The 21,894-nt window shown below is 30.3% G+C and overlaps 1 pseudogene; it reads right to left on the bottom strand.

The window, feature by feature from the left end:
• Nucleotides 1-1,319: 1,319 nt before the first annotated feature.
• On the bottom strand, nt 1,320-10,628 carry LOC136078860 (uncharacterized; annotated as a pseudogene).
• Between the last annotated feature and the right edge of the window lie 11,266 nt (nt 10,629-21,894).

Genomic DNA, 21,894 nt, shown 5'->3' with positions numbered 1-21,894 from the left:
CTTTTGTTATAGTGAGAAAAGAAAAACTGTTTGTATGATTTTTAACGCGTTAATAAAATAACTTTAATTACAATGCGGTACTTGATAAGGCGCTAGTGACGCAATTTAACTTTTAACAATCCATATTTGCCGAGTTGAGTAACATAGAAATGCGTAAGGCGTTTTCGTTACGCAGGGAAATCTCCTAACAAGGCCTGATATATGTATATTTTTTCAACTAAATCTTTCGGCTATATTAAGTCTCCCCTTTAAGTTAAACTCTCAGATTTCTTTAAGTATTTGGCATTATTAGTTAATTATTATAAATAGTTATTATTAAGTAATGGGCATTATTAATACTTTAAGTATTGGGCATTATATATATATATATATATATATATATATATATATATATATATATATATATATATATATATATATATATATATATATATATATGTATGTATATATCAGGGACATCTCATAGATATCAGGGGCCTTCTGCTAAAATAATAAACGAGCCCCCTCAATAAACTTTTTCTTATATAAATAACAACACAAGTATAAAAATAAGTTTCGTTGCATAAAATGCATAAAATAAAATATTCATTTGAAAAGTGCAACTCTACTAGCGTTTCTAGAAACAAAATCATCAATAAACTCTTTGAATCTAATTTTCTTCAAATGCTTATGCTCAATCGCAATCACCACCAACCCATTAAGTCTTTCTTGAGACAATGAAGAACGCAAATACGACTTCAACAACTTCAGTTTTGAAAAGCCTCGTTCTGCAGATGTAACTGTAACAGGAATAGTCAACAATTTCCTATAAGCAATCATCGCATTGGGTAAATAATGGAATTGCTTAGAAACTCTCAAAATCTTTACGGGTCACATATTTTCATGAGAAAGTAATTCTCTAAGCAATTTAAACTCCACATGTAATTCATCTCCATCATTATCAGATTGACCATCCTTTGTAAGTACATTCTGAATATTTGTGCAATGACTTTTTAGACTCTTATCTTCCAAAGAATACAGCATGTCTTGATCTGATTTTAGATATTGTTTAAATCTTGTATTTAATGAAACAATTACTTGGTCAACAATGAAGAGCAAATAGTTAACTCTGAATTGCTCTTCAAATTATAATGGTGGTGGATCATCATTTGCACTTTCATTAAAATGTTTTTTCTGCAAATTTCTTGTCTCTGAGGAAAAAGAGAATCAAATTTCATTTCAGCAGCAATCAGTTTATCTGTAATAAGGGCATGGAAAAAACCAGCTACCTATATTTTTTTAGATAAGAATACAACCCTTTCACTTGTATAATGGCAGTATCAATGATCATATCCTTTGATTGTAATTTGTATTATAATCACAGTAGTTAACACTTCATGCCAAATGACTATTGAGATAAAAAAAAACTCAAAATCTCCAAGTTTATTGGTTGCTAATAATTTCCCTTTACTTCTGATTCCTGAGTCACTATCAGTTTCTGCAACTTCAAGCAAAGCTTTTCGAATTTCAGCAATTTGAAATCTTATAGCTTGAACACAATCAATACGACTCTTCCAACGAGTAGTTGACAGTGACTTAAGGGTCAACCCTTCAATATTATTTTTCAAAAAACTCCACCTCTTTGTAGAACTTGGAAAAATTGTGTAAATCCGTTGTATAACTCCAAAAAAGTCTTTAACTTTACCACAAGTTTTGGCCATATCACACATTGCTGAATTTAGACTATGACAACCACAAAGAGTGTAGAATGCTTGAGAATTTTCATCTAAAAGTCTTTTTTGCACACCTTGATGTTTACCTTTCATTTTTGATCCGTTATCATAACCTTGACCTCTTACATGTCAACACCTAAAGCCTTCAATTCTTTCGTCAAAACATCAAACAATCCTTGTCCACTTGTGTCTTTGACATTCAGAAAAAAAAAAACAATTCTTCCAAAACAACACTATTTGAAGAGACATCCACATATCTTATGATCAAAGTCATTTACTCTGCATGGCTGCAATCAGGAGTACAATAAAGAATTACAGAGAAATATTTGGCTTCTTTTATCTCCATGGTAATTTCACATTTAATCTTGAAAACCAGCTCAAGTATCAACCCATTTTGAATGATGTGTCCGAGGAATGATTTGTCCTAGGTAATGAGAATGAAGTTCATCATCTGTAATGTGCCTAACATGCTCTCGAACTACGTTGTCAAACTCAGTCAACATCTAAATTAAGCCCAAAAAAATTCCATTGCTACTTTAATATAATTTCTCCTAGCTACCACAAAACGCTAGACTCTTTTTTGCAAGCAATTTCACTACTGAAGCAATTCTTACAAGCATATTTCTCAAATGCTCTTTCTTTTTCTCCAATATTTTTTGTGTTGTTTTATCAATAGTTTGACCCTGATTGAATCTTAAACGTAACTCATACCATGTAGCCATGTTCTTCAAATGCTCACCACTTGATTGATTTTCTGCTACTCTACTTGTAAAATGAGTTCAATCCTTAAAACCATCATTCGACAACTTAACTATTTAAATCCAGGTTCGAAACGAGCTCTGGACAAATTTTCGCGTCACGGTAAGGAAGGAGGCGTGAACTTCCTGGTTAAATGCACTTCCGCGGTGTTCTGTGACAAGACCGTAAGGACTTCTTGGGGCACCTAAAAAAAAAAAAAAAAAAAAAAAAAAAATCCCCTTTTTAAACACTTTGCAACAAAAACAAAACACTTTATCAAGCTCTTTTGAATGCACAAGCGGTTCTCTATCACATTGTTCTCCATTAGGAAAAGCTTTGCACTAGAATAAAGATAGGAATCGTCTTCCGAATTTATCTATTGGGTCTTTCTTAATAGCCAAGTCTCTCTTAGGACCATTAATTGCTAAGACATCAATCACCTTAGAATCTAAGACATTCCAATTTCTTGGATCATGTATATCAAAAAAATCAGCATCACCCAAGTTGGTCTCATCATCGACAATAGGACTATCAACATCGATCAAGGTAAGCGCATCATTAGTAAAGTGATTTTCAAAATCATTGACTAAATCATTTTCAATTTCATCATTGTTAGGTGTGGAAACTTGAGGTTCTATGAAAATAAACTTATCAAAACCTCATCTTTGAGAATTTTTTAGCTCTTCGCTTTTCTTTTTTCTCTTGCGTTTTTCGTATTTAGATTTATACATTCTTGTTAGAGCCATAATAAAAATCAACAATTCTTTCCCTTTTAAAAAAAGAATAAATAGATTCAAAAGCAAACTAAAAAAATTGAAAACAAACAAAAATAAATAGAAAATAAAATAACTTTTTTTTTTAAATCGATTTATTTAACCCAAAATTGAAAATTAGAATTTTTTTTTAAATTTTACAAAATTAGATTAGGTGTCACTCATATCGTTAAAAACTAGTCATTGGAGTGACACCTAAATATAATAAACAAACGAACAGAAAATCGAACATCAATATTAATAAATAAAAGTAAACGTAAATTAAATCAATTTTAAAAAAAAAAATGATTAAGCTATAATAAATTAAATAAAAAAAAATATATATATAAAACATTCAATCAATAACAATAGCGAACAACAATAAAAATAATTAGCAACAGCAGCACAATAATAACAAACATCACCCAAACGAAAAAACAAGCACAAAAAACTACAAAATAAAAGCAAAAATTACAAACGAAAAGGCAAGCACAAAAACTTTGACAAAATAAAATATATAGTTTAATATATATATATATATATATATATATATATATATATATATATATATATATATATATATATATATATATATATATATATATATATATATATATATATATATATATATATATATATATATATATATATATATATATATATATAGTATCGGACAAAACGAGTGCAACCAAATAATGCTAATTTAGTTTCTGTATATAAAAGTGCTGCATTTTTTCAATTTAGAGAAATAACTATGTAACTGTTTAGAGACAAAGTTCTTCAAGTTTTATTCATCACAAAGTTTATTGTTTGTACACGAAAATTAATAAATTAATCAAAAGTATTTAAAAAAGTTGATTTCCTTCTGGAAAAAACAAGTGCAAGAAAATATTGACCAAGCTGTGTTTCGCTATCAATATTTCGTGGCAAATCCTTTGTTGTCAATCAAAGCCTTGCATCTTCAAGGCATAGATTCGATCAGGTGATCAATGAAACTTTGTGGAATCGCTGCCCAGGCTTTTTGGATTCGTTCAAACAGTTGATCCTTATTACGAACACCTTCACGATTAATTCTCGCGTTGATGATCTCCCACAGGTTCTCAATAGGGTTGAGATCTGGAGATTGAGGCAACCAATCCATCACCAATAGGTGGTTGTCTTGAAACCACTGCTTGACTACTTTTGCAGTGTGTTTCGAATTGTTGTCTTGCTGAAAAACCCATTTTATTGGCATATTCCATTCAGCATGAGGTAACATAACATCTTTCAGGATATTTATATACATGAAACGGTCCATTATTCCATTGTTTCGATGTATTGGACCTAGACCGTTAGCAGATAAACACCCCCAGACCATTACATTGCCTCCACCATGTTTCACGGTCTTATGGCAGTAACGTAAATCGAGGCGTTTTCCGGCAGGTCGACGTTTTCGACAAATGCCATCGCTCCCAATGATGTTGAACTTCGATTCATCACTGAACAGGACAGTTCGCCGTGTCTGCACATTCCAGTCAATATGAGATGTAGCAAACAGGAGTCTTTTCTTCTGGTCTATAAGTGAAATCAGCGGTTTCTTTGCAGGGCGTCGAAAAAACAATCCGGCTTTAACAGCACGTCGTCTAATTGTTCGGTCCGATACAGGCAGCTCTAATTGCTTTCGTATTTCGACTGATGACATCCAGGGATCCTTCTTGACGGATCTGACGATCATAGAATCCTCTCTAGAAGTGGTGGAACGCAGTCTTGCACCTTTTTTATCTGCTGCCAACTTTCCCGTAGAACGATATTTGGAACATAGTCTTGATACGGTCCATTTTTTCACGCGATATTTATCACAAATACTTTTTTGTGACATTCCACTTACGTAATTGCCAATAATTTTCTTTCTTAGTTCCAATCCAAGACTCTCGGGAGCCACTTTTGCTCTTGAAGTCATAAAAATAATAAAAATTATTAATCACGCTTCTCAAGGCTTACCGTGTTACATTTACCTTGTGATGAAAAAATAATGCTCTGTGGAACACAACGTCTTAGTTGGATGTGGACTGTATTGATGTAATGAAACACTTGTTGTATTTTACTTCTTGTATTGATGTTCTTCGATAAAATACTTTGATAAAACTCACTTCGATAAACTGTCTTGATAATACTGACTGATTGACTTCCATACACTGACTGAATTACATGTCGATTTACATTTCTCTTATATAGTAAAATGAACTTGCGTGAACCTGTTCTAGAAGATTCTAGATGCTTCTTTTTGATGCTTCTGGAAGCTTCTGGATGCGTCTGGATGCTTCTGAATGTTTCTGAATATTTCTGGATGCTACTGGAAGCTTCCAGATGCTTCTTCTGGAAACTTCTGGAAGCTTCTGCATGCTTCTGGAAACTTCTGGATACTTCCTTTAATTATTAAAAAACTTCCGTGACGGTGACACGGACCAGACTTAAGAAAATGAAACAAACCAAAAAAGTTGCACTTGTTTTGTCCGCTGCAAAATGGCACTTATCAACAAAATTCTGCCTGTGTGCTGTCACCTGTCAGCTGATTGCTCATAACATGGCATGCTATGACTCCAGACTCCTGAACTGTTTGCTGTGGTAGTATAGTTCGTTTCGTTTTTAAGACATGTAAAATTAGGATCACTTTTTAGCATTGTTCGATGTAGGTTGCAAATGTTTTGTCCAATACTGTATATACTCATACGTGCTAATATCTAACCTTATTAATGCATTATAATAATATGGTCATCTGTGGGATTGCAGTTATTACACACACTGTATGTTTGTGTGTAGACAGGTATAATTAGAATGTAATAGAAATTAATCATACATAAATATTTTTATTTACCTCTCAAAGGCTGATTGAGTAACTACAAATGAGGTGGCTAATCTTTTTTCTTTTCAACAGTTGCTTGTTTTCTCTTAAATATAACTCCAAAACGCTAACATTAACAAATTGAGCAGTTGCGTCAAATAACTAGTTGAGCCAGATACTAATAACAATTTGGTGAGGATTGATTTAACAATAAATAGTCAATAAGTATTTAATCGTCTTAAAAAACAGCTATAATAAGTTCAACTTTTGTTAAATGATTCATTTAAGTAATGTAAAATAATAAAATTAATATTTAACGAAAAAAACAAACAACTTTATAGAACTTTAAAAAAGATATCTAATTCATGCAGGAGACAAACTTCTTTTGATGAAAAGGCAAAAGGCGAAAAAAGAGTGCAATCTCTCAAAAATTTAAGATTTTAATTAAAATAGTAAGTTTCAAAAATTACGATTTTTTTCTCAAAAGAATGTCTGCAGATGTTTTCAAGTTTCGGCGGAAATATTTCCAAAATATAACTGTTTAATGTTCCTACATACATACATACATACATACATACATACATACATACATACATACAAACATACAGACATAGATAGATACATACATACATACATACATACATACATACATACATACATACATACATACATACATACATACATACATACATACATACATACATACATACATACATACATACATACATACATACATACATACATACATACATACATACATACATACATACATACATACATACATACATACATACATACATACATACATACATACATACATACATACATACATACATACATACATACATACATACATACATACATACATACATACATACATACATACATACATACATACATACATACATACATACATACATACATACATACATACATACATACATACCAATGAGTAGATTTAGAATGATCAAAAACATCCAACATTCATCATCCTAGGCAGGAGACAATATAACACGGGTTTACATCTACGCCAGCCTACTAAGTAAAGAAGAAATTTATAGCAGGCTACCATCATTATTTTGCTTACCCCATAGGTCTTTGCTTAGGAGACCTTCTACAAAATAATAGCTGGATGCACTTAACATCTGCCCAAGATGAGTATTTTTATTAAGACTAAAAATGGCTCTTCACCAAAAAAAGCATACCCTACTGAGCAGTAGAGCATGGGGCAAGTACCACAAACATGCGGGATGAGGAACACCTCCTTTGCATCTTTCCCAATTACTTTTAAAATAAGAACATAAAACTTGAGTGGCTTGTTCACGGTACAGTTCCAGACTAATTTTTTTCACCTTAATAAATTATTGAACATAATGAAAAACAGTATGAGCTTTTGGAGTGACAGAAATCTGAAGCTTTAGAAAACTAAAACAACTTCCTTAAATAAGCTCAAAGCACGGCACAATTCCAGGGCTTCTGAATGATCTTCAGCTTCAGCAAGGAATTTCAGCTCATTCACCTTTTTGAGCAATTTTGTGCAACTATTGCTATTGCCAATATGGTAAGGTTATTACCAATATGGTAAGGTTGAAGAGGAATGTAAAAGTCAATCAATGACTTTCAGCCATTTTTGTATCAGGCTTTTCACAATTTGATTGATCACACCAAAAAAGTAAATGAAGTTGCATTGGAGGAAGTAGTTCCAAAACAACTATTTTGTTAGGAAAAGGAAGCAGAGGAGGATAAACAGCATTAAAGAAAACTTTGGCGTTTTTTAAATCACCTTCAGATTGGACAAAACTCTGCAATTGCTGTCTAATAGTTCCAAAGGTGAGAGATTTTCTACATGCAGTGAGTTTTATAGACTCAATATTACACCAACAACTTATTCGTTACTATGAGATTACTTAACTGTGCTTTTGTGGCCCTCTTGTGACCAAAATTTGACTGACTTTTAAAGGGACTATGTAGCTCAAACTCATCGGGCTATGAGTCAATTACGCTTAAACTCACTTTCAAGAAAGTGAGTTTAAGCGTAATTGACTCAAATCTCCATCAACCACCATCTATTCCAAGCTTTAGAATAGCCTTGCTTTTAGGTTTTCATGATAATACTATTTTTTCTTTGAGCTTATGCAGATCCTGGCAATGAACCACTTGGCAATTTCCTGAGCTAGCAGCAAGTTTTAATGAGCTTATGATTAGTAGTACTCTCTCAATGTCTTGCCACTGTCAGCGTATGTTTTCTGAAAATTTGTTTCAGATAGCCTTACTTTGTTTTTGTTTTTTTTTGTTTATAATAAGTTTTACAATACAAGAATAAATAAGATACATACATATATATATATATATATATATATATATATATATATATATATATATATATATATATATATATATATATATATATATATATATATATATATATATATATATATATATATATATATATATATATATATATATATATATATATATATATATATATATATATATATATATAGTTAGTATATTTATTTGTATTAAAAGAAAAATCTATTAAAATTAAACTAAAATAATTATGAATAACAAACTCAAGAAGAGCGTCTGAGTTGTGCGTACTCACAGAACAAATTTAATAGATACATTACCAGTAATGTATCTATTAAATCTGTATTAAATAGATACATTACCAGTATCTATTTAAAACAAATTTTTTTAAGACTGTTTTATATTAAACAGATACTAAGCTGCTTATCATGCAATTGTGTTATTAACCTTCTAGCACACAGCATAAGATAATTAAGAACTAAAAGGTAGATAAATTAGTTGTTAAATTTTTTTGTAGGATTTTATTTATCTTATAAAAAATATATTTATGCATATTCATAAAAATAAAAAATAAAAATATATACCACTTAATATATATACTTCTTTTTTACTGAATTCCGAGGGGGAGTTTAGAAGAGGAAGCCTCTAATGATTTTTTAAATATATTAAAAAAGAAATGCATAATAGACATGGTATTGAACTTTATTTATATTGCAAGTAACTCTAAGTTGTAAATGTAATAGATATTTAATGCTTCAAGAAAAGTTGGCTCGCCGGGCTTTATTTTTAACAAAATTCGCGATGACCTCATTATAGCACAGACTTTTTGCAAGATTGTGTTCAATAGATATAACTAGAAGATTAGTTAGCCGGTCTTGACTCATTGTAGATCTTAATGCTGTTTTGAATAGACCAAGCATACTAAAAGACCACTCTCCTTCGGCGATTGAAACGGGAATTGTGTTAAAAATAGGTAACAAAATGCATATTGATTCGAAGAGAGACTCTAGACCTTTTTGATAGATTCTATTTAATAGCTTCATTGAAGTGAGATTTCTTTTCGGACCGAAAAGATCGGCGCGCTTCAGAGCATCTTATTGACGGACCTCTAAAATAAGTTTGTCTTAATCTACATCGCTCACATAGATTTGCGCCAAAGTTTTACATTTCTGCTCCACGTTAGGTGGTTCAACTTCTTTTTTTCACTCGACCTACTATTTGATTCTGAGAGCCATAGTAACGAGAAACTGTTAGTCGTCTTTTCTGCTGCTTGAAATCTGTCTCTCATTTTTTGAATTAAAGTATCAAGAGCGGTGTTGAACACGTTCACCTCAAAGTGCTTTTTATTGTTTTTGTAGAAATGAACTTCGTTCCTTGCTTCTTTGAAAAACGATTTCCTCTTTCTAGTCTTTTTTTGAACTAATTTTGACTGAAATCCATAGCTTGCTAGACCGGAGGCAACCAAATGTGCTTTGTTAACTAATTCGGGCCAAGAAGATCTAAATCAAGTAAGATCCTCAATTAGAGTCCTCATAAGTTTCCTCTCACCATCTATTTTTTGATTGAAATGACACACTGACAGTTTATTGCTTGAAGTGCTTTGAACCAGAAGGTTATCATGATAATAAACTCAAATTACTGAATCTATTTCTCCAAAGGTTTTACGTCATTCAAAACATCTCCAGTTAAATCAAGATCCCGAAGTTTCCTCAAAGAAAGAAGAATTTCTCTGGGTCGCTTAACCAACGGCCTTACAGCCTCAATGCGTGCACTTCATCGGGTTTGCGAGGTTTGATGAAGAGGCAACCCAGTCGTCTCGGTCAAGATTTTCTATCATAAAAAGATGGGCTTTTTAGGATTTTTAAGGCTTCCACCAAAAAGATTGTAGAGTAATTGAATCCGGCCAAAATACTTCACTTCTACAGAAGATTCAAGGGAGTGAACATCAGCTAGGTTAAGGTTATGAGCGCTGTATGGCATGTAGAAAGCTTGAGAACTTCTCTGAAGAATGATCGCTTGTACTCCTTTGTAAACACCAGACATCTTGGCACCATTGTCGTATCCTTGACCTCGGCAGGCATTCAGATCGATGTCGTTTTGCTCCGAGACGTCCATAATTAGCTTGGCAATACTTGCACCTTTCTTTTTTTCGAGATTTTCGACCCTAAGAAAACGCCCCTTAACTACCCATCTTTTATCAATATCATAGTAGACAAAATGGAGAACAAAGGCAATTTTCTCTGTATGAAAGACGTCAGGCGTTCCATCGACAAGAATAGAATAGTAAATTGACATATGAGCCTCTTAAATAATGGCACCGCGGATAATTCTTCCACACTCTTTGATAAATTCATTTTGAGAACTCCAACCCAAATAATGAGCAACTATTTGTTTAACTTCTTGTTGGCAGTGAGAAACTTCTTTTAGGTGTAACTGAAGAGTCTTGTTGTGCTTTGCGAGTAACTCTAGAGTTGCAAGAAAGTTGCCGTTACCGTCATCACCAATCATTTTTGATGAGCCTAAAACAAGGATTATAATTACACGTATAAATCGCGACTTTCTGCTTAATTAGAGTTCAGATAAATTAAAATGTAAATATAAATTTAACAATTAACGTTCATAAATATACCTCTAAAGCTAAGGTTGCGTAATGCTAACTGATACTCTTGCTAATTGATACGATATGATGATAAGAAAAGGACCTTAAAACTGCTTATTTTAAAAAAATTGTAAAAACTTTTTTGTAAAAAACATATAAATATCTAACTATTTAAATAATTAAATATTAAAAAGGTTTGTTTTTTTTCCTCCCCTAAAAATAGTATAATTTACACTTTAAACCGACTGAAATTTGTTATTACTCTGTGCGGCGTTGCTTTTATAACCCTATAAAATTTACTTCAGCTAATATTTACAGAATATTTTAGCTTTTCAACTGCATCAGTTGTCATGCACAACATTTGAACAAGATCTAGGCGTTGTTATGATTAACAATCTGAAGGTTGAAAAACAAGTCTTCGCGGCTGCATCAGTTGGCAACCGAATGCTTGGCGAGCTAAAGAAAGCCTTTCGAGGTCGAAGTTCAGAATTTCGGCGCACACTGTATACTTTATATGTTCGCCCGCACATAGAATTTGCAGTGCAAGCCACCATTTCCAGCTCAAGACATAGCTAAAGTTGAACAAGTTCAAAACTGAGCCACAAAACATATTGCCAATTTCAAACGCTTGCCTTATATTCAGAGACTATGAAGAATTAACTTGACAAAGCTAACTGAACAACGAGAAAGATGAGATTGTATTGAGCAATACAAAATCATCAGCAAAATTGACAAGTAAACTTCTCAGTCCCTCAGCATGGGACTGAGAAGTTTACTTGCCGATTTTGAGTGTAAATTAGTTTTTATTTCCCATAATTAGAGCCGGGATAGCTCAGTTGGTTAAAGCGCTGCTAAAAGTTCGGATTGATTATTGACCGTAGCAGCAGGATTGCAGGTTCAAATCTCGGCTCCGCTTACTCAGCGTGTGAGTAGTACTTCGGTACGAAGGGAACTCGTCTCGATTAGCCCTGCTATTACGATGTTTCCTTCTCGACTAGTAAATAAATTATCTAGTCGAGTAAATGAAAATTATCGTTTTTTAATTATCAGCTTCACCCAAACACCGAGCCTTTAAAAAACAGCCTCTGACCGCTTGGACTCACAAAACAACTGAAAGTACAACTTGTACGAAACTGTGCAGAAAGAAACGACTTCCGCACTAACCGTGTTTTCAAACCATGGAATGCTTTTACTCATAATGCGGTGGACACAAAGAACCTGAACAATTTATAATATTAACTTTTTTTGCTTTTGGCGTCTTAACTTTATCTGAAATATAAAAACTATATTTTTATTACAGAGTAGCCTGGTGTGCCGCTGTTTGTCAATAACTTGTAAAGTTTGTTGATCATGAATAAACCAAACAAACAATATTGACAACTTGTTTATAGTAGACACTATAATCAAGAACAAAATCTTATCCGAACAAAAAAAATTTATAAAAGATGAACTTTGTTAGGTTATTTCAAACAAAAATTCTTAAAGTCTTGGTTTCAAAAAAAAAATTCTGGAATTCACAGCCCTAGACTCTCGTTGGGGAATGGTCTTCCACATCATGCTGGCATAGGGACCTTAGTGAGGTAAATCCGACCCTTGATTATCAAATGACAAAGAATTAAAATTAGTTTTTATTTCCCATAATTTAGATCTCAAAAACCAAATATGTGACACAGAATAATCTATGAAGTCAAAGATAAGAATTTATTCTGGGCACTGTTACTGCATGGAGTTACTGAACCAACGTTACTTGTTGTTTAAAAAATATTTAAAATCATTTTTTAGACAATTATTTAAAATTTTGTATTAATTGTTGACATTATAATATATTTCGAAATAACATATGATAAGTTATTTTTAATTTGAAAAAAATTAAATTCAAAACAAAATAACAAAAAATAAAAAAAACAAAAAAAAATTTTTAAAAAATGTTTTTTTTTAAAAAAACGTAGATTTAAAGAAACGGTATTTTTGTAACTCTAATCGTTTCGTTCTCAATGGCGTTCGCTCGAATTTCCGGAACGTCATTTAGAAAGAAAAAGGATGCAAGGCAAATTAAACAAAATAAAAACACTGAATCACAATTGAAATATCTTTCCTGTAAAAAAACTTTCAAGTTCTGTTATTGTTAAACTATAACAATAAAAAGTTTTTAAGAAAATCAAAAATAAAGGGAATTCTTACGTAAGTTCCGACATAATAAATAATAAATAAATTCATAATAAATAAATAAATTTGATATCAATAGATTCTTATCAAAACCCAAAATGTTTTGAGGTCATCGTGATAGCGTTCATTAGGAAGACATCAATTCTATCGAAAATAGAGAAAGCTACCTAGAGCTAATTGGTAATAAGTGTAGTATCCAATATTAATTACCCATTTGTCGCAGAAGACTCAGAACAACTTCTTAAGTTATTAGGAGAGGCAACAAGAAAAACCGTTATCGATTAAAGAAATTTTTCTAAATACTTTTATACCTGACAGAGTTTCAGATGATTCCCACAAAGATACATTCAAGTTATAAAACTTTTAATTATTGGTTAATTTTATTTCACCTTTTTAAGAATATATACAATGTATAAAAAGTAATAAATAAATATTTAAATATATACTAAAAAAATATATAAGAAAAAAACAAAATTAAGGGCTGAAGCTATTAGAAAGCAATATAGCCAAAACTAAATCAAAACGCGCTTTACAAAACCATGATGTATAAAAAAATTATTTTACAGAAATATGAATGAATGAAAAAAATGAAAATTATGAAAAAGTTCAAAATAAATAAATAAAATTAATATAAATTAAAAAGTAATAAAATGTTTACAACTGTTTAAACGTTTAAGAAATAATTCTAGAATTAAAAATTCGTATACCAAAAGTATAACTACTGATACTAGATAGTAGTTTATTTCTTTTCATCTTATAAACATTTCCTTATACCTCATAATTTGATTCAAAATATCTTATGAATATAAGTGTTACAATTAAATTTGATTGATAGACTCAAATTTAGAAGAAAAATATTGATATAATATTTTATAAATGCAACAATATTACTATAAGTAATAGAGTAAAAGCGAGCAGAATGAAATAGGTGATAGAATGAAATAAATATGACAATGTTTAGATTTTTGCTCCTACTATTTATTAATTGAATAAACATTTTGCAAATATTTTTCGATCATATTGTGGAGAATCTTTTTCTAAATAAGATGATGTAAAATTTTAATAAAAAGAAATAAGTTTTTCATGAACGGTCGAATTTTTGGTAAATTTTTTTGATAAATGGGGATAAAGCTCTCGGAATTAAAAATTACTGTCGCCGAACTTAAAACGTATAAATTTGTTCTTTCTGTTAAGTAGTTATGAGTATTGAAGGGAAATGGTGAACGATGGGGTTGAATGTAATACGTCAATTATTCGCTCGGTAAAGAGGGCTTTTATTACTTAATTATATAATTGACGAATGAATCTTTATATATTCTTTGTTCAATTTTCAAATACGAGTATTATCAAATCTATACTGATTTAAGTTATTCCTCAAAACAACTTGCACGAAAAAAAAAAAAAAAAAAAAAAACTCAACCACTGTCATCTGAATCTACATCAACAGCACCTTGCATCAACATACGTCGTGTAGCACCAGTTCCAAAGTCAACTCGCCTGCGACAAACATTCAATATAACTCTGGCTATTCAAAAGTGGATTCAAAAAGAAGCTGAAAAACTTTGCAGAAAATGTTTCGTATCCAGCATGTTGACATAAAAAAACGAAAAAATATAGATATGTCGAGATGCGAAAGAGAGTATCTCAATAAATATGAAATATTCAAAAGATTGACAGGTTGATTGAACCAATAAAGCAGCAATGCAAGCTAGGCAAAAACGTAATCTTTTTTGTTTTGATCAAGAGCAACAGATAAATCAATCAACAACAATGACTCCAATAATAACAACAATAGCAGCAAAGCTATCAAGCAGTTGTTTTAATTTTTATTTCTTCTGCTTGTCGAAGGGATTTTCATTTTCTGTCACTGGTTAAAGTGTTTAAAGCAGCATAGTAGCGTCTTACTGGAGCGTTAGTGCAGAGCACAAGTTGTGCTCTGCTCTAATGCTCATGCGCTTATACAAAGCGCTGTTATTGCAGTCAGAAAAAATTGTTCAGAGTCGGAGATATCGACTCAACATTAAAAAAAATAAAAAACATAAATAGGGAAAATTCACGACGTAGAGTTACTATTAAAACAAAAAGTACAAAGAGAAGAAAGAGTACAAAGTACAAAGAGAAATTTTTTTTTATGAATAGACTTATAAAGAAAATACGCTTCAAGGTGGTAGAGATATAAATAATGATTTGGAAACAAAAAGTATGAAATTTTTTTGTGGTGGAATTTCGCCATTTGATAAATCTACTTTAATGCAAAATACGTTGGAAGTGGAAAAAAATATCTTTTGGTTTATATTTAGGCCTTTAAACACTCTAATTTAGCATTAGAATCCGTAGCAACCTCCCTAGTTAACCTACCTTAGAAAATTAAAACTAAAGTTTATAAATCCTAATTTAATTCTAAGATAAATTGAAAGAAAAAGACAATCTTATAACAAACTTGTGCTAACTGAATAGATAACTTTTTTTATTATTTTATCTTTGTTAGGCATTATTCTCTGTTTTCAATTTTTTGAATAGTCGCTATAACTCAAAGCATGATTACTTCAGGTAGACTTCAGCTTTTGACATAAAGTTTTAAATTAATGTTTATGTTGATATAATACTAGGATGACCGGTAGATTTTACAATAAACAACGAAAATCTTGTTGGAGTGCAAATTTCTATCTGCTTTTTTTGAAAAATAGTAAGTCAAAAATTGCAATAAATCTTTGGGAAAAATGAATAAGGCAAATCCTATTGGTCATCCAAAAAATAATATTATGTTAAATGTATGTGCAAAAGGGTTTGGCATTGTTTTATTAAGATATGATGTTTCAAAAATGCCATTTTAAAAGGTTGAAGTTCGCATAGTTTCGACAATTAAAGATTTCATTTTTGATTTTATTATTTTTTTTAACTTTTAACGGATAGGTGTAAGGTGTATTTATCTAAAAGTAATAATCCTAAAGTACGTTAAATGAGATATTTTCAAATCTTTTCAACAAAATTAGTGTTAAATAAAAGTTACGATCCTGCAAAATGTCCTTGTAATAGTATTTTTGTGAACTTGAGATGTAGATATAAACTTTAACAGTTGAGTGTTCTTATAATAATATTTTCGTGGGCTTGAGATGTAGATTTACACTTTAACAGTTGAGTCTCGTTATTGATTTTGATTACGTTGTTTTAAATATTCTCCTTCTATTTACCTTTTATTTACTGTATTTTATAGTTCTAATCGGCTATAAAAAACTACAATAAAAATAGCTTATTTAATATTCTTACCACCTTATGTATTTGCATGTTCTTGCAAAAAAATATTTATGTATAACACCAAGAAATCTACTAAATGAAAACTTGGTATTTCAAATAAATGATTTTATTAACATTGATGTAGAACATTTTGAGAGAAATTATTACTGAACCTAAACGCTGATAAAGCCTACGATCTAAACGCTGATAAAGCCTACGATATAAACGTTGGTAAAGCCTACAATATAAACGCTGATAAAGCCAACGATTTATTCATATCTGAATATTATAAATATTTTTATGAGACATTTTCTAAAGTTTCAAATATTGTTAAATCAAAAACGCATTGTTAAAAAAAATAATACAGGCAGAAATACTTTTCAAAAATTTTTCAAATTTAATAATAATTATGTTACAGAAAAACAATTTGTACTTGAAATATAGATAAAATTTTAATTGTCGGTCCTTCTATAGCATCGAAAATTGAATCCTCTCAGACCAACTTTAATGAATATTTAGTCTCCAATATTACTAATACTATGTCTTATGATAAATTAACCGAAGAAGAATTATTAGGCCCAGTTTCTTTGATTAAGTTAAAAAAAAAGGTAAACGGGTCGGCAATATAACGTATAATGTTACTACAATATAATGTAGTAACATCATTATAAATTCAACAAAAGTTATAATAATTCTGCTTTAGTATATATTTAACTTATCTTTAAAAGAGGGAATTTTTCCGTGAAAGTTGAAAATTGCTAAAGCAGTTCCAATTTTCAAATCAAATGATCCTTATAACGTTACTAATTATAGACTAATCTCTGTTCTTATATATTTTTCAAAAAATTAAGAATGAATTGTGTACAGTTGACTCTATTCTTTCTTAATTGGAAATAATATTTCGTACAATAAACAATTTGGTTTTAAATCTGATCTTACATCTTGTTCATGATAAAGGAGTAAATAAAAAATATATACTTTAGGTGTCTTCATAGATCTAAGTAAAGTCTTTGATACAATTGATCATATAATTCTTTTGTCCAAACTTGAAATCTACGGGATCAAAAATTTAAATTCGGCTTGGTTAAAAACTTATTTTTCTAGCTGGAAGCAATATATATCCTACAATGAAAAACAGATAGTATAATTATTACACGCGGTGTTCCCCAGGGATCTATTCTAGAACCACTTTTTTTTCTAATTTATATTAATGACTTAAATGAATTTTCGAATATTTTATAAATACAGTTTTACTTGCCGATGATACTAATTTCTTTTATTATAACGAAGATACTAACTTTTTATTTTTAATAGTTAACCAAGAACTTGATAAGCTAACCCGATGGTTTAAGTCCAATAGATTATCTCTAAATATTACTAAAACTAAATACACATCATTCCATTGTGTACATAAAAAAAATGTATACCATTGAAACTTCCGAATATGTTTATTAATAGTTTGTAATATAATAAAAAGAGAAACTTCATTAAAGTTTTTAAGACGTAATTCTTGATGAAAACATTATATGTAGAGAACATTTAAATTAAATTCAGAATAAAATTTCAAAAAATATTGTTATATTGTACGAGGCTAAACAATTCTTAAAATAATCTTGTTTGAAATCCATATACTTTTCATGTAAACATTGTTATCTAAATTATGTAAACATTGATGCCGCAGCAACGTTACAAAACTAAGTAAACTTCTATGCAAACAAAAACACACTATTAGGATTATTTCAAATAAAAATCGTCTTTTCAATACAAACTATAAATACTTTTAAGTAAACTTAATATAGGGTAGAGAGGGGCATATAGGGACAATTAAGAAACAAATGCTGGTTGCGGATAAACTAATCATAGTTAACATTGCTTTTTATATAATTTTTAAAATTCATTGATTTAAGAAAACCAAAATACAAAAAATATTTAAAAATAAGTTACGACAACCAAAATAATGAAACTCTAGAGTATCAAAATTTTTACATTTTGCAAGTGGATGGAGCAAAACAAAAAGCAGCAGTTATTCGTTATTTATTAAGCTTTAAAAATGATAAAAAATGAAGGTTATTTTAGATTTAACCATGTTCAGACAACAATTTTTCAAAAAAGTAATTTTTTTTTCTTTTATTCAGTGATATAAAAAAAAACAAATATAATAAATTTCTTTATAGTTTGATGAAGAGGTGTTACACTGGGCCCCTCTATGCTGACGAAAAATAATACAGACGCTACAGAAAAAGCAGTAATTGTGTCTCTAAAAGTTACTTTGTTATGCTGTCTTTGAAAGCATTGATTGATGAAGCGTTCACTGCTATGTATGTATGTATTTTGACATAAAGAAATTTTTTACAAAATTAGACTTTTACAAAATGTTTATACACGGCTGGGGCAAGAAGAAGACAAATTCAGTCTTATCGCCAAGCCCCTTCAAAACAAGAATAAAAATAACAACAAAAAAACTATTACCGTTATCACAATGTAATATATGCATAAAATACATATATAAATGCAAATATAAAAAATAATTTTTATATATATATAACTTTATTAATTTTTAAACTTTTATTTTTTAAGATTTCGAATTTAAAAATAAATAAAAATGAGATAAAGCATGAATATCAAAGAAAGTTAAAGGTGCAGATTAAAATTAATAATAAATATGATCAAAAATAAAGTAAATAACAAGTAGGGCAAAGTGACCAATTAATGGCCACAATTTTTTTATAAAATGTCGTGTAGGATGTCTTAAACTAATGGTGAATTTTTTTTTATACTGCTTTATTAATGACCAACGCCTACACCTTATACAAACCTTTTTTATTTTTAAAACATTTTTAATTCAGATAAAAATGTATTTAAACTGAGATTTTAAATTTGTACCAATTATTGGCCGGGTAGACCAAATAATAGCCAGCAAATTAAAAAACGTTACCTATTATGAGCCACTTACATTACCTAAAATCAATATATCTAAGAATGCTTATATATCGAAAAGTATTATTCAGACAGACGATTAAAGCCTAATAATGAACTAGGATCTACTTTAAAGAACTACAAACCAAGATAATTTTTTTATAAGTAAAATATTCTATACTTCGCTTAAAAATATTATTTTGGTTGATATTAAACAAAAAAACTTAAACAGCTTTTATTTGTTATTCAAATAAAAAGATAGTCTATCAAAAAGGAAATACAAAATAAGTTAAGAAAATTTTTAATTACTTTCATAAAAAATCAAACATGAAACAAATTTTAAATAAAAAAATAGCTTTAGCACATAGCTGTTATAAGATTTCAACTAGCATTTAATAATGCAATTTTCAATATATGTACAATAAGCTTTATAATAATATGTTAGAAGTTTTGATAATATTAAAATAATAATAAGAAGTTTTCACAATATATTGATAATGAATTTGATAAAAATCTGTTGATAATAATCTATTTACATTTGCTCATTATCGATGGAGATAATTGCATTATCTGGTACTTTAATACAGATATTTTGATTATCTGAAGAGATAATGAATTCCAATATCTTAGGAGTTGAACTGAATTTTCTCAATCTAACTGAGCTAGCTTTTTTAGATAGCTTTTGTATCTCCTTCTCCTGTTTTTGTTGTGCTTTATTTTCTTTTTCTTTTTGTTTTTTCAATTTTTTCTCTTCAGCTGCTGCGACTTTCTTTTTTTTCTTCTCCTCATCATTTACTTTAGATTGCATTGCTTCTTGAGAAGTTAATACAAAATATTTTTGAGCTTTTTTTCGATTTTCTTTTGACTTGATAGTATATATCTTTGGATAAGGCAAAATATCATTGTCAATATCATTATTTGAATGGTTTGTACACAACATAATTGGTGTCAGACTAGGCTGAACAAAGGCTTTAATTGGCATCTGATTACAATCATTAGTGGTTTTATTTGGAAAAAAACTAGATTTCCCAGTTGTTTCATTTGGCACAGGAACTTGCTGAATAATAGTTTCATTTAGAAATGGAATAGTAACTATAGATTCATTTGGCATCGGAACAGAGTCATCTATTTCTAAAATGGTATTTGTACATGAAATCTGTTTCAGTTTAAATTCTTTATATAATTTATACAAGGGATCTGGGATGTCGTAGCCATTTTGAATACAGAAATTAAAAGTTGTAAACTGCTCATGAGTCAAATGGGTATCCCATATCAAAGAATTATTGTCAAGGTTTATCAAATTATTATCTATTTTAGATTCAGACATATTTCCAGGTTTATTAATTAATTCTACTTCAAAATCAACTTCCTCTTCTATTGCATATTCTGATCTTGTTATTTTAGTGTCAGTTTTGATTGGATGCAGATTTGATTCAAGCAGATCATTTGAGTCAAGTAGCTGTTGTATGGAATAGACAGAATTAGGCAAGTAAGCTATGCTTGGAACAGCAGACGGATTGTATGGAAAAATGCCACATGATCGAAACCCTGAAATAATATTAGCAGCTGTGAGAGCTTGATCCCAGGCTTCCTTAAAAAGGCCACAAAAAGTTGACTTGTCAATAGTAACTCCAGGATATTCATTCATTAATTCATGACATGTTTGATTATAATAGGTTTTAAGAGGACCAAATACTGTGCAATCTAGAGGCTGGAGCCAATGCGAACAATGCGAACAATGCGCTGGCATTTCGACAATATAAATGTTATTTTCGATTGCAACAGACAATAACTCAACAAAGTTATGAGAATCGTGACCATCAACTATGAGAATTTGTGGCCTATCTCTACCTATATTAGGCAAGAAAGTATTAGTGAACCAAAGAAATGCAATTCCTTGCTTTGTCCAACCTGTCTCACTAAAACTCCAATTTGAGCCTGATGGTGCATTTGCAGTATTAAAAGAATGAAGGGATCTAGCCGTTTTACCTTTTGCTATCAAATGTGGAGGTACTAAACCACCTGCAGCATTTACAGCAGCAATAATGGTTATGGTTTCACGTTTTCCAGATGTGCGAGATTGAAGGTGTTTTGTACCTCTTTTTGCAATTATTTTAGGAGGTTTAAAATCCATCTGTAGCCCAGACTCATCCATGTTCCAAATTAATGAAGGCTTTAAAAGGGCACAAGTGTCACTCAAAACTTCATGCAGTGAATAGAAATATTTAGCAACTTTTGGCATAGACATGCATTGATGACGGACTGATGAAGTACCTTCAGGTTTTCGCAAAACTAAATTTTTATGTCGCTGATTAAATGAGCGCCACCATTTTTCTGAAGGAGTTGAACGCTTAAACTTTAAATTGTGCTTTGTGGCTAAATCTGATGCATATTTTTTAAATTGTCTCTTTCCAAATCCAAATCTAAGTTCAGCTCTTGTTGCGGCATATTCAACAAGTTTTAGCTCTAAATTCATTGATAATATTGGACTAGGTCCGGGTTTGACACCATGAACTGAATTGCCTTTAAGATATTTACCAAGGGTTGACCGAGGAATACTAAATTGTGCTGCAGCTTCTCGTTGCGACATTAAACTATTTTGAACAGCTGCAATTGCATTTTTCATATCTTTGTTGGACCACTGAA

This window comes from Hydra vulgaris, chromosome 03 (genome assembly GCF_038396675.1).
Source record: "Hydra vulgaris chromosome 03, alternate assembly HydraT2T_AEP".
Classification (NCBI taxonomy): domain Eukaryota; kingdom Metazoa; phylum Cnidaria; class Hydrozoa; order Anthoathecata; family Hydridae; genus Hydra; species Hydra vulgaris.
This window is presented reverse-complemented; position numbering and strand designations above follow the sequence as displayed.